This window comes from Lonchura striata, chromosome 2 (assembly GCF_050655825.1).
Source record: "Lonchura striata isolate lonStrDom1 chromosome 2, ASM5065582v1, whole genome shotgun sequence".
In the NCBI taxonomy this organism is placed as follows: domain Eukaryota; kingdom Metazoa; phylum Chordata; class Aves; order Passeriformes; family Estrildidae; genus Lonchura; species Lonchura striata.
The window spans coordinates 89,265,169-89,278,045 of NC_140704.1; the positions used below are offsets into that span (position 1 = coordinate 89,265,169).

Here is a 12,877-nt window from a genome sequence, read left to right on the forward strand (position 1 = left end):
TATACTAATTTCCAATGCTAAACTTTAATCATGTCAACAGTTCCTACTAAACTTTTTAAAATCCACTTGCACAATTTATTGTTTCAGTTGAATTAAGGTATAATTTCTGGCAACCAAGCTGCTGAAGGCAGGCAGAATCCTCTTCTCCCTATCCTGCCTGTGAAATTTCATATGACTCTTTCCTATAGTGAAGAGATTCTGCAGCATTCCAAATGCAGAATTATCATGCCTGGCACCATATACAAGTTATGTACCAACCATTCCTCTAAAATGACAAATAGTTTATAAAAATATTATGAGCCTTTTAAATGAAGGGGAAAAGTAATATCCAATGTACTAATTATCAGTATAAATGCTTAGAAATGGCATTTTATATTCAACCTACAAAAAAGTTTTTTTTTTCCAGGTAAAAAGACATTTAATCCTGATACCATCTGATTTGTCTCACCAGTAACCATCATGTGTCAGCAACAAAGAATATCAAATATTCAGAGTAAATGAAACATGATCAACCTCCTCTGGCTCTTCCTAAACTAGTAAGTTAAATAGTGTCTAATTCCTGCCTACAAGAAAGACAATTGCTTATAAATGGTTACAGCAACATCTGTCTCTAGTTTGATGAATCTGAATGCTCCAAGACAGTTCCCAGCACATGCCAAAGAATATTTTCATTAGCAGTTTAGCTAATGCTGTATATATTTGCATGCCTGCCTGGCTTAGCTCCCCAGCACTAAACTAGTAGTTTCATCCCCATATCATCCCTTCATTCCACATCAGCCTATGACTTGTATCACCCAATGCCATAGTAAGGAAAGGAACATTATTGAGGGTTGCTAGTCTCGACAATAGGATGAGTCATAATAAACTTGCAACAAAAAACGACCAGGTGCTCCTCATAACCTGAAAGGGTGATTTGGCTCAGAGCTAGGGAGATTTGGGGAATCATACATTCAGCCTAAGTAAAAAGGCAGCACATGTAGAGCTTATTAACTGGAAAATTTATAAAAAGTCAAAGCCTTATAAAGAGGTTTATGCCCTGATGGTGACTTTGTTCTAAACATATGTGCCAGTCAGTTTTTACCATCTCTCAGTCTTCAAGGCTGCAACTGAACCATTAACTTTGGGGGTTTTGGTCAGTGTCTGCTCTGTAAACTTTTTAAAGTTCCTGCATGATAGTCTGTTACTTGTGTCTTGAGGGGCAGTGGCTTTTGGTTACCAGCCTTTTTGAAAGGGTTCTGTGCAGTGGATTGCTCTATCATGTCTTTGTCCTATTCAGGATGCCTCTGATGGATGCAGCCTGGATCTGTCTGCCTGAATCAATATTTGTCCTACCTCGGACAAAATTTCATCACAGTATTTTTTTAGTGGAGCTTCAGCGTTGTTGAATGGAAACCCTTGCTATTGGCAATGATGCCATGTAGCTGCTGGAGATTAAAATGTGATCTTTTTATTTCTTACTGCTTTGCACATAATTGCTTGAAGACTGCTGTTCTGTTTCAAATATATGGTGAGGGATAGGCAGGAATGATCAAAAGAACAAACTGCATTATGGCTTCTGTTGCACCATAAATATACAAACTACCTAAAAATGAGTTCCATGTATTTAATATTGCCGGTTATAATGTGAAATACTGTCAGCAATTTTTAAGAATAATCTAAGGATTGTTTGAAGAGGGAGTTATAAAGACAGGCTGGTTTTACACTAGATTCACAGGGGAGCTCTTAATCAGCAGTGCCACACTGAGAAATGTAAAACAACTTGGGGATAGAAAATGAATGAGTAGTAAGCAAGGAATTAGGCTCATTGAAACTGAAGATCTGTTATAGGAAACTGAGATTTTCTGTGAAACGGGAGATATGATTTATTTGGGCAAGCAAATCCAAACACAGGACTGGTTTTGTAAGTGTTCTGGATATCTCTAAAAACAGGAAAAGGTCTTTATCTCCAAAGAGAGAAGTAGCTGAAAGATAAACTACAGTGACCAGATGCCTCTGACTGTTCAGACATTCCAAAGAAACCAGGAATGTACATCTAGATCAATTTTGGTATCAGCAACTATTACAATAATCCATAACCTGTTTCACAAGTTGCTGTTATACCTTTCTGGGTACTCCAATCAGTCTTTTGTCAGAAGAGTAAAGTCAAGGTTGGAGCCAAAATTCACTAGTCAAACTTTTTTTTTTTGTAATTCTGAAAACCACCTCAAAATAAATTATAAAAGATTAGTTGTGATCAGTGATTAATAATCCTAACGTGATTGATAATCCACATGTAATTATTGTACTCCATAAAACAAAGTTGCAGAACAGAACACAGGCCAAATAACCTAAGATGAGAAACCATAATTCTGCACCTCTTCAAAGGTGAAAAATCTGTACCTTTTTTTTCTTAGTTTTTGTGAGTTTGGGGTGTTTTGCGGGGATTTGTGTGTGTGTGTGTGTGTGTTTGTGTGTGTGTGAGGGTTTTTCTTGTGTTTTATGTGTTTTCTGTAGGGTTTTTTTGCTTTTTTGGGCAGGTTGTAAGTTTTGTTTAGGGGTTTTGTGTTTTTGGGTATTTTTCTTTAATTGAAGGGGTTGGTATAGTTGTTCAAATTAGAAAAAAAAATAGAAAAATAGTGAAAACTACTGTAATTTGGAAACAAATAAATATTTCAAGAGCTCCATTTTCAGGACTTAATGATTTATGTTTAATTTATGCCATATGAGAGGTTTACAATCAAAATCAGTTCTCAGTACTGTACATCTTCATCTGCAAGAAAGAAAAATGGGATAGCTGAACTCTCACTTGATCTCACTGTAAGTGAAAAAAAAAAATCCAAAACCCCAAACCTGAATATAAGCTTATAGCAGAGTTTTTTAAACAAAAATATATTGCAATAATCTGCCCTACTTAAAAATTGAAGTTGGACATTTTTATTACTCCTGTAATCCGGATTGCTACATTGCATTACTTTCTCTTCAAGGACAACTTGGGCAGTTTCCTGTGCTATGTCCAGAAAAATGCAATGAAACCTTCAGAAAAAAAAACTTTGTAATCCAAAACAATAATGTGAATGTTGAAACTAGACTGCAAGAATGAAATAACACGTGTGCTAACGTGATGGAAAAGAAAACCTAGAAAAGCTTTTTCCCATGTTCCCTAAATCTTTTTGTCCAATGCTAAAATCATGGAAATAAAATAACCAGATCTTCAAGTGTGGATATGAGGAAACTGGTGAAATTCCTTGGAAGGAAAGCCCCCTGTTTTTCAAATGAGATAAAAAAAAACCAGTATGAAATATTTCAGGAAAACCAGAGATTCATCCTAGATTTCAGTGGCAGAACAATTAGAAGAATTATAGAATGCATATAGTGAGCCTCTTAGGGGTCTTTTTGTGTTCAGCATGGATTTTAGATTTTACCCTCCTCTTTGTCAGAGAAAAAATATGATTTTAAATTCTAGTACTAAACAGGAAACCTTGAAATAATGTGAAAGCTATTCAGCTGCAGGAGGGAGAATCCTAGAGGAATCCTGCTGTGTTGAGATAATTAGGACATTAATCAACTCCCTGGATAGAGCAAAACTGACATTCATAAATGCCTAATGCTGGTTCTCAATTCTTTATGCTTCTAACTCTAATAAAGCTGTACCATGGTCATGCCTACACCTCCTCCCCCACTTGGCTGCCTCCTACAGCACCAGTGTGCTTACGGTACAAAGACTGATGGGCACCAGAGGTTAAGCAAATGCAAGCCCTTGGAAAGACATGCTGAGGTTTGGAGCCTGAAGGATGGCAGAGGGCACAGTTCAGCTCGGGCAGACTCTGCCAGTGCTGGTGATTGATTGCTGCTTGCTGCTCTGCTAGCACTCCATGTGGAACTAGTTTGATTCAAATCCCTCTGCTGTCCCCAGATGTCCCATACTGTTTCAGGTCTTGGTCTTGGCAGAGGACAAACGATCTGGTTCCAGACAGCAGTGAAGCAGGTGTCCTGCTCCCACTGTGATTGCTTTCTAATGGGGACATGCTGTGCTCAACCCACAGGTGGCTCCTTTCAGGAAGAGTAATTAAATACCATCTCTCTCCACCTTTTCCTATTAGTCACAACAGATTATTTTTCTTATGAGCCACACTCCCTCACAGACTTTTATTCTTTTTGCAGGCAGTGCTGGTTCCACCTTGTGCATCATCTTGAGTGTTAAAAGCTGCAGTCCAAAAGTTCAAGAAATTTTGTGTTATGAGCATAATCTCATTCCCAACATGATGGTTAAAGACATAACTGTTTTTAATGTCTGCTTAGAGTTGCAGGCTAATGTGCTGGGCAAGTGCAGTTAAAGGAAAGAAAGAGAAACCTGAACTGTGGAATTTATCACCAGAGAGAACAAAGAAGAACCAGTCATCTCAGCCTGGAAATTTCCTTGAGGAGAGATGCAATGCACTGATTGTCTCACCAAAAATGTCAATACATTTACTGACACAATCATGAGTGACTAAATAAAATCATGTGTCACTGAGCTCAATTCCAAGTGTGAGGAAAGATCCTGACCATATTACAATCCTGTAGAGCAGTGCCCTGTGAGGAAAGGAGGGTGGTCTATTTGCAGCATACTGAAAAAAAAGACACTTGTGTAGGGGAGGTATGCTGTGAAAAATGGGAAGAAGAAAAAGAAACAAAAGAGGAAAGTCAGTTTCTGAATACTAATATAAAAATGTGGAGTCATTTGAATGTCTCCTGAGACATCCAAGTGGTGAAAGTAGTAGTGAGAAAGCCTTGCACTCTCTCCAAGAATAATCCACAGGGCAGATTGTTTCCCAAACCTTTTGGCACTACAATTCACACTCAATACAATATGTCAAGTATCTACAGTTTACTGTTTCAGTATAATCACCAGAGTTCATAACAGATCAGTTCTTCTACAGTAAGAGATTGAAAACTCACTATTATGTACTGTCTACTCTGATGGAAATTAGGCACTGACAGCAGCCAAACGTAGATAGCAGTTTCCTGGATAGAATAAATGTGTGCAACCAGTATGTAATGTTTTCCTTATTCTCCACTACTGCAAAAAAAGATCTACTGCAGACTTAGGGAACTGAACTGCTGCTGACTGTTGCTGTCTAACAGTTGGAAATCCCCTTTGAGTTCTTTTATAGCCCGCAGTTTGAGAAACATTGATCTATAGGACCTAACTAGAGGCTGCTGGAGAGCAGTTAATGACAGGGGAAGAGGAAGCATTTAAGTGCACTTCATTTAACTCAGCTGAAGGCTCTACTGCAATGAATAATCACATACACCTAGGCTGAACAGCAGAACCTATTGCAAAGTCTAGTCAAAATAGCATTTTGAAAGTCTTTGTTTCTAATGACAAATGAAAGTTTTGGTTAATACAGAGAAATATGGTGACTATTAAATAGTCATGGGGCTTTCCATTTTCCATGCATAAGACACAGAAACTATATTGGTATCTCTGAGCTCTTATTTCAACAACTAATGCTCCACTATTTCCCACCTGTCAGATCACATCAAAAGAAATGTCAACAATGAAATTAAACCAAAAATTCTTCTACATGTCTTTCCCTTCTCAGAACACTGAAAACCTCATCACATTACCCTCAGAGTGATGCAGAAACTTCATTGCTATCTATATTAGAGATTGTGATCTCTTCCATATTTATTATTGAGATCTGCTTCCCCAAAGCTTCTGGGAAATTTTCTTATTGCTAATAGGTCTTTCAATTTTAAAAACTCTGCCAACCTTGAAATATGTAGTTTAACTTATTTCCATAACTGCATCCCTTTTCTTGAGAAAATGGGCTTACTGATATAAGCTCTATCTGTCACTAAAGTGCAATATTCAGTAGAGTGCATGATGAGAATGTGTAAAACTTATCCACAGCCATTCTCTAAGGCATTAATGATCTTTAAAATAGGCTTGCCAAGGAGTTGTCTGATCAAGTTCCTTGGTTTAATATGTACTTGCAACTTAGATTAGGGACTTGGGTATGTCTTGTAACTCTGTGTCAAACAGTCTAATTGCAAAGATTCTAGCTAATTTCAGGATTAATTTACTTTCAAAAGGTCATTGCTTCTTAAGTTTTAAGATATGCATTGCTTTAAGTTGGTAAACTCTAAGACTAAGCTCCAGTTCGATACTAAATGTACTTTTTTCTATCCTGTTGTTAATTACAACTTTTCTCTGAAGCCCACTGGCTTTGAATACTTAGAAAACTTTTGTAAGTACAGAAATAAAGTTTGTAATAATTAATTTACACTTACATTCGCTAGTAGGTGAGACCCTTTATTCACCTATTTGTACTCCAGAGCAAAATGGGCTTTGGCATATTCTTATTTGTGGTTACACAAGATGAGCTCCTTTAATTTGTCATCAAATGTTAGAGGCTGCACTCCTCCAGTCATTCCAGCTGTTCTTGAGTAGATATATTTCAGATTTATTTACTCATTCTTGAAGGTGTTGTGAATATACCTGTACAACATCATCAGTGTTTGTAGCTGGTGTGTGTAAGTAAGTTTCTTTCTTGGAAACTCTACATTTACCTTTTCTCACACCTTGAAAAAAACTCATAAAAATCTCTTAAACAGATAACACAAAATGAAACAATATTTAATTAACAGCCCCTCCCTGTGCTTCTTCCTGTTTCCTTAAAAAGAAATGAAAAACATGAAAATGTGACTGAAGGACAGTTTCAACCATACATGTCGCTGCACATACTCCAGATCCTCTCTTTATTTACTGTATCTTAAAACATTGTACTGCTATCTTTTAAAGTACTTACTCATTTTTCAAAGGCTTTTAACAATGACAGTTAGGGTGATAGACAAATAGAGACCAATTAGAATTTTGTGGGGAAAAATTAATGGTGTGGAGTTTTTTAATAATCAATTTGAGTATAACAGAAAAAGCATTTAACAGGTTGCCTTAAACATGACAGAGACTATTTATGTTAAGTAAGTAACAACAGCCATCAATTTTTTGAGGTATGAATTTGTCAGTATTTTCAGTACAATGACAACAATGATATCACACCATGCAAACATGGAACATTAAAACAGGCATGCATGTATAAGCTCTCTGATGAGAATTCCTTTGGGGAATCTGATGCTCCACTAATCCCTGAAGTGATACATATGTGATGTTAGACAATGCTTTGAAGTTTCTCTATTACACATTATGAGCAAAGTGATTATCACATATTTTAGATTACTTTGGAAGTCAAGTTGCTATTTTTAAGCTCTTTCAGAATTTTTATGCATCTGCTAATGCTTGGGATTTGTGGCATCTGGCAATATATACTGGATATTTAACTGTCTGCTCCATAGGTATTGAAAGTTGTATTTTCCCCCATCATAGTGGTCGTCTCAGTGGCACTCTTAGTTTTGGTATTTACTCTGGGTATGCCTGCATCAATATATAAATGTAACTACACCTCATGGCATGCAATGTAAGAAGAGTGAAAACAGAGTTTTTACTTTTGGAGCTTTCTCAGACTTTGCAGACTTATTTTTTGGTTACCTTGAAGTTCTTCTATCATTTGAACAAACACACTAAATTAGTCACACATTTATCAATTGCCTTTGCTGAATTAATTAACAAAATTTAAGCTCTCATTGGTTTGATACACATTAATTTGCCTAGTGGATGGCTGAGCAGGCACTTCTGCAGAAAATAATATAATAACACCCACACAACAATCATCTTGAGATAATTTCATGCTAGACAGTAACTTCCAGGCTAAAAAGACTACCAGTTATTCCTTCTCTGTTGCCAGATGAGGAGCACAGCAGGATGGTTGAAACTTGCATGTGTAAAGAGCGAATGATGTGAAGCACTCGATGTGAGCCTCAGCACAGTGCAGCCCATCCCACTGTTCTGCAAGAATGATAGAGATCCTCAGCACCATAGTCTAAAGGGCTCAGTTGTCAGTATTTTACTGCACCATTACAATAAGAGGTGTTGTTTTGGGATCAAGATGACAGGAAAAGAAAGACAGGGGCAGCAGAATATGTTGCTAATGATCACATACTATATATGTATATAGCAAAATAGAATATGTGTTTTATTAATTTACACTGGTGATAAATATGCTTGTTTACTGATTTACACAAAAAAAAAAAATCCTTTGAATAATCTCTTGGGTATGTGCCCTTCTTTTTTGTTCAATAATATGGAGCTTGTCAGAAATTTCTTTTGTTCTTGTGTCTTTCTGCTCTAGAAGTCTGTTGTCTTTTGATGTTATACTATTGTCCTGGTTATTCACCTTAGGTCCTACATACCAATGTCTAATGTATGACAAGCCTTATCAGGATAAGTGTGTTTGGCAACATAATAAAACCATCTTAGTTTCATATCACTTTTCTAGAATCATAATAAAATTTTGTAGCAAAAATATTTGATTTCAACAAGATGATGAGATATGTAGAAATCTTATAAATCAGCAAAAGATACTTTACACCCATGAAACAGAAAGTTTAAAAGTTTAACAGCTTATGTTGCAAACATGCATGTCTTAGCCTGTGTGTAAGTGTGCACTTATTTGATGTTTATATAGGTATATATAATTTTTATTAGGTGTATATGATTCTGGCAATGTTACATATATGTAGTGAACTTGCTGAGGACCCCATCATAAAAATATTACACAGGTTCTGTGCAGATGCAATAAAAGCTTTCTTCTACATTTCTCTCTATGCAGAATGCAAGGAGTTGCTGGTACTTGTGGCACCAACCTACACAGATGACACACATTTCTGGATCATAAACATTTTATAGAGCCTCTGTACTCCCTAAGACAGAAGAAATTTTCTATTACAGAGCAATTGGTATTGTAGTGTAATATTCTTTTGCAGAACAGTAGTCAGGACCCTTAGAAGGATCTACAGTAAACCAAGTATCACCCATTCCATCTTACAGATTTAAGAAGTGAAGGCAACCAGCATGACCTAGTCCAAATAGTAGTGATAGATGCTGAAACAATTTTAGCTTGCAGATAATCTCCTTTTATAATTTCAAAAAGCAGCTATCCACTTAGGTTGCAGTTGCAGCTGACATCTGTGTCTTTCTTCTTCATTTGGGAAGCTAGCAAACCAGGGTAGATTGTCAAGCCAGGCAACAAATGATGACACAAGGTATGGAAGAAAGAAATCTGTCCTTGCCAGCCTGGCAACATCACTGTTATTTTACATCTCTGTACCTCTGCTGGAAGAGTGTGTACAGGACAGCAGATTACAACCTGGATTTGGCTGGAGATGTAGGCATAATTCCATCTCAACAAGTTCTCTCTGGTTTCTGATTACCAAAGGGAAGAACCCAAAGCATCCCAAAAATGGAAAAGTGATCCTAAACCCAAGTTAAAGTTCTCAGTTGTGAATGAGGATCTCAACACCATATAGCAGATTTGTACCAAAGGGCAAATTTTGAGAAAATTCTTGAGAATTTGCTCAAGAATTCTGTCTCTACACATGGAGAAGTCAGTGGATGCATTAAGTTGTCAACTCAGCTTTAAGTAGTGATGGGTAAAAAATGCACCAAAAAAATTAATCGCCATGCTGGTGCTGCTAAGTCCTAGTAGTGAATGTCTATATAGCACATGCTCATTTCAAGGATTTGGCTTGAGATGGGAATAGCAGGTTATGAAATAAACTGCAAACTGTGAAGCAACAGGTCAGCAAATAAGGTCAAGTGCTTTCTCAGCTGCATGGAGAGAAAATGTAAATGTGTGCTAAAATGTGTAGCTGCAGCCCTAGCTGTACTGAGAGAAAGGGTCATAAGAGTATTGTCAAACCACTATAAGGGACATTTGAAAAATGGCTGAGTTTTCTGGTACAACCTACATTCCACTAAGAGGGAAATGCATCAGGAGCTTATGACATCCTGGGTACTGTGACTGCTAGGAGAAGATAATGGAGGAAGGAAAAATTGTAGCTTAAGTACTTGCTCTTAATAAGCATAGTCGGGGTAGAGAGTTCACTTCCTCACAGAGTGAAAAGGCAGAATTAAATTGCCTTGATATCACTGGATTTGATAGAACATAATGCCATTCCCAGACTGTGCAGTGAGATGACCAAATGCACATTTCCTCTCCATCCATCGTTAAGTAGAACAACCCATGTGGCCTGAGCAGTCCAGGGCTTATCCTTCCAGCCTAGAGTAGACAGAATTTCTCAGGACTCATATAGGCATTCAGACCTGTTAAGAGACCTGATTCACATAGGAAGATGAGGTTGCTAGCATCCCTCATTTTTTCAGAAAACAGGGCTGTCATGACATCAGACAATAAAGCTATCAATTAAATGATTAAATCTCCTTTATGTCTCCCAAGCCTTGTGTGACTATAGAGAAGGAATGCTTTTAGTATGTACAGTGAAAGCTCACAGGGCAAGAATGAAAGCCCTGCAAATGGCCCCAGACATCTGGCATCAGGATGGAGGTTTGTGTGACTCAGTGCTCCCCAGGGCTACTTTCTGTAAGAGGGAGAACTGACTGACAGCCTCAGAGACCTCAGCTGCCACCTTTCCAGCACTAGGTTGCTGTAGCCCAGAGAGATTAATGACTGACAGAAGTCAGAATAGGTGCACAAAAAAGGCTGCAGAACATTATCATCATAGTTCTCATGACAGGCTCTGGTGTCTGGAACATGATGAGCTAATGACACTGGGAAAACATTAGCTCTTGGCAGAGAGCTCTGGATGTCAGTGCTCTGCTTCAGAAAAAATTGTGCTCACATAAAATTGTTTATAACCGGCCTATCCATAGGTCCTACAGGACTATGCTGTCTCTGGAGCCCAGAACAATATTATTTGACTGCTGTTTTACACAGCCTCAGCATAACTGGAGAAGGTGGAATCTCCCAGAGGCTGAAGTTCTGATGAGCAGAAATCTATATGAATGTTTCAATATTGCTTTAATTTTGCAATCTGTGCATAGTGAATACATGGTCCCTCCTGGAAAATAGTCTTTAATACTGAATTATCAAGCTGTATTCAGTAAAGGAATTCAGACAAAGAACTTGTTTCAACTGGAATAATGAATGAAGATTTTAATTTCACAATAAAGATTTTGATTTATCTTTTTAGTTATCTTTGTTTATGAACTACTCCATTCAATTCTGAAATTGATTTTTTCTGCCAAGCAGAAAAGGTTTTGTTTTTAGGTCAATGACGGGCATGGTTCTGCTCCAGTGGCCACTCAACATCTTCATGTCAAGGTTGTCAATCTGCCTAGTGTGATAATGGCAAAATTTTAGAAGTATGTTTTCTACCAACCTCATAAAATTAAATGTATTTAATTTCTCAGATAGATATAAATCTTATTTGAAATTAGTTTTTTCATCTAGTCCTAGTAATGAAAGAAGTGCATTTGCTGAGGTAATCCCACACTGAATACACAGCTGGATGTACAGCTACTGAGAGCTTCTTTGCCCTCAAGAGTATAAATTTCTTTCTGACATATTTACACAGAAAAAAAACCCTAAAACTGATTGCTGAGAACTGTACAGAGATGTTACGATGAGCAGTTTAACTAATCTTACTATTTTCAAAAGATAATTTAATAGTGATATACGATCTTTAAACAGGAGGAAAATATTGTGATTTTTTTCAAGACAACCACACCTATGGGACTTCCAACACAAAGGATTTCAGAAGTAAATTGTTTAGTCCTTAATGAGACAACAGTTTCAAAGTGGTTTCAAGTCCCTTTGTTTCTTGCAAAAAATAAAGCCTACAGAGGAGCAAAAGGTATTTGCTCTCAAGCAAGTGCAGAGGTGGACAGATAGACACATATTGTTGCTGTCTTGTGTATGGCCAATCCTCAAACACAGATCTTTAAGATGTAACTGAAAGACTTCTACTGTCAGTGGATACTACCTTATTAAAGAGTGAAGCTACCTAATTCTGAAGCTCAGAGAAACCAAGTTTTTGTGCTTATTATTCTTTTTATTAGGTCTTGAGTAAGACTGGTATTATGTAAAAGATGAGATCAAAAAACTTTCCATCCTTGGGAGGGATTATTCAGAATTGTAACAGAGCCAGTTCAGATGAGGACACTTTTCCTGCTTTTATTTTGCCCTTAGTACCAGGGCTCATTCCCATATGAAGATTTTGTGAAAGATATCTAAAGATCCCTCTGGAAGAGTGGTGCCTACTGTGCTGTCCTTGAATACTCCTGCAATGACCTATTGCCTTGTCATTTAGGTAAAACAAATTGCACATAAAAACTGTATTTCACCATGTACCCGTTTGCATTTCCTGTCTAATCTTAACAAATCAAAGCTAAAAACTGAACTGATTTTTCCATGAGAGAACCTGACATTTCTGTAAAATGGAATTGCTACCTGTTTGTCCTGGAATGATCATGGCCATTACTTAGCTGAGGGTCCCAGTGGAATTAAATCTCTGGTTCACCAAACTTTATCAGAGAATTCAGCTGGCCACAGGAGGCACCATGATTATGGCATGTTTTAAAGTTTGCCATCATGTAAACTTTTCATACTTGAGACACAATACGGGCAGCAAGAGAAAGACTTAGAGACCTAGAGTGAATTTGGGCAGGCAGTGATCAAAACTATATTAAAGCATAGATAAGATAGAAAAACACATGGGGATGCAGACAGTACAGTTGTATTTTAAAACCCTTGATCAGATATTCTGCCTTGGCAGGGAAGTGTTAATGCAGACAAAAAGCCACCCAGGAAGCAGTGAAACTGTATCTGCACTGGAAAAAGATTCTTCTTTTTCCTGAAGTATGTTTCACTTGTTTCACAGATAAACTGTATTTATCTTATATCAATACAATATACAATATACAATACAATAATCATACTTTCAGTTTTTCTTAGCAAGAGAAAAGCAACAAAAATCAATTATAATGTGGGAAACAACT

The 12,877-nt window shown here is 37.2% G+C and overlaps 1 long non-coding RNA gene across 1 annotated transcript; it reads left to right on the forward strand.

The window, feature by feature from the left end:
- Nucleotides 1-406: 406 nt before the first annotated feature.
- LOC146768330 (uncharacterized) lies at nt 407-4,498 on the forward strand. The gene is made up of 2 exons (XR_014952801.1): nt 407-536; nt 4,141-4,498. It is a non-coding gene; the product is annotated as an uncharacterized LOC146768330 (long non-coding RNA).
- Nucleotides 4,499-12,877: the final 8,379 nt, after the last annotated feature.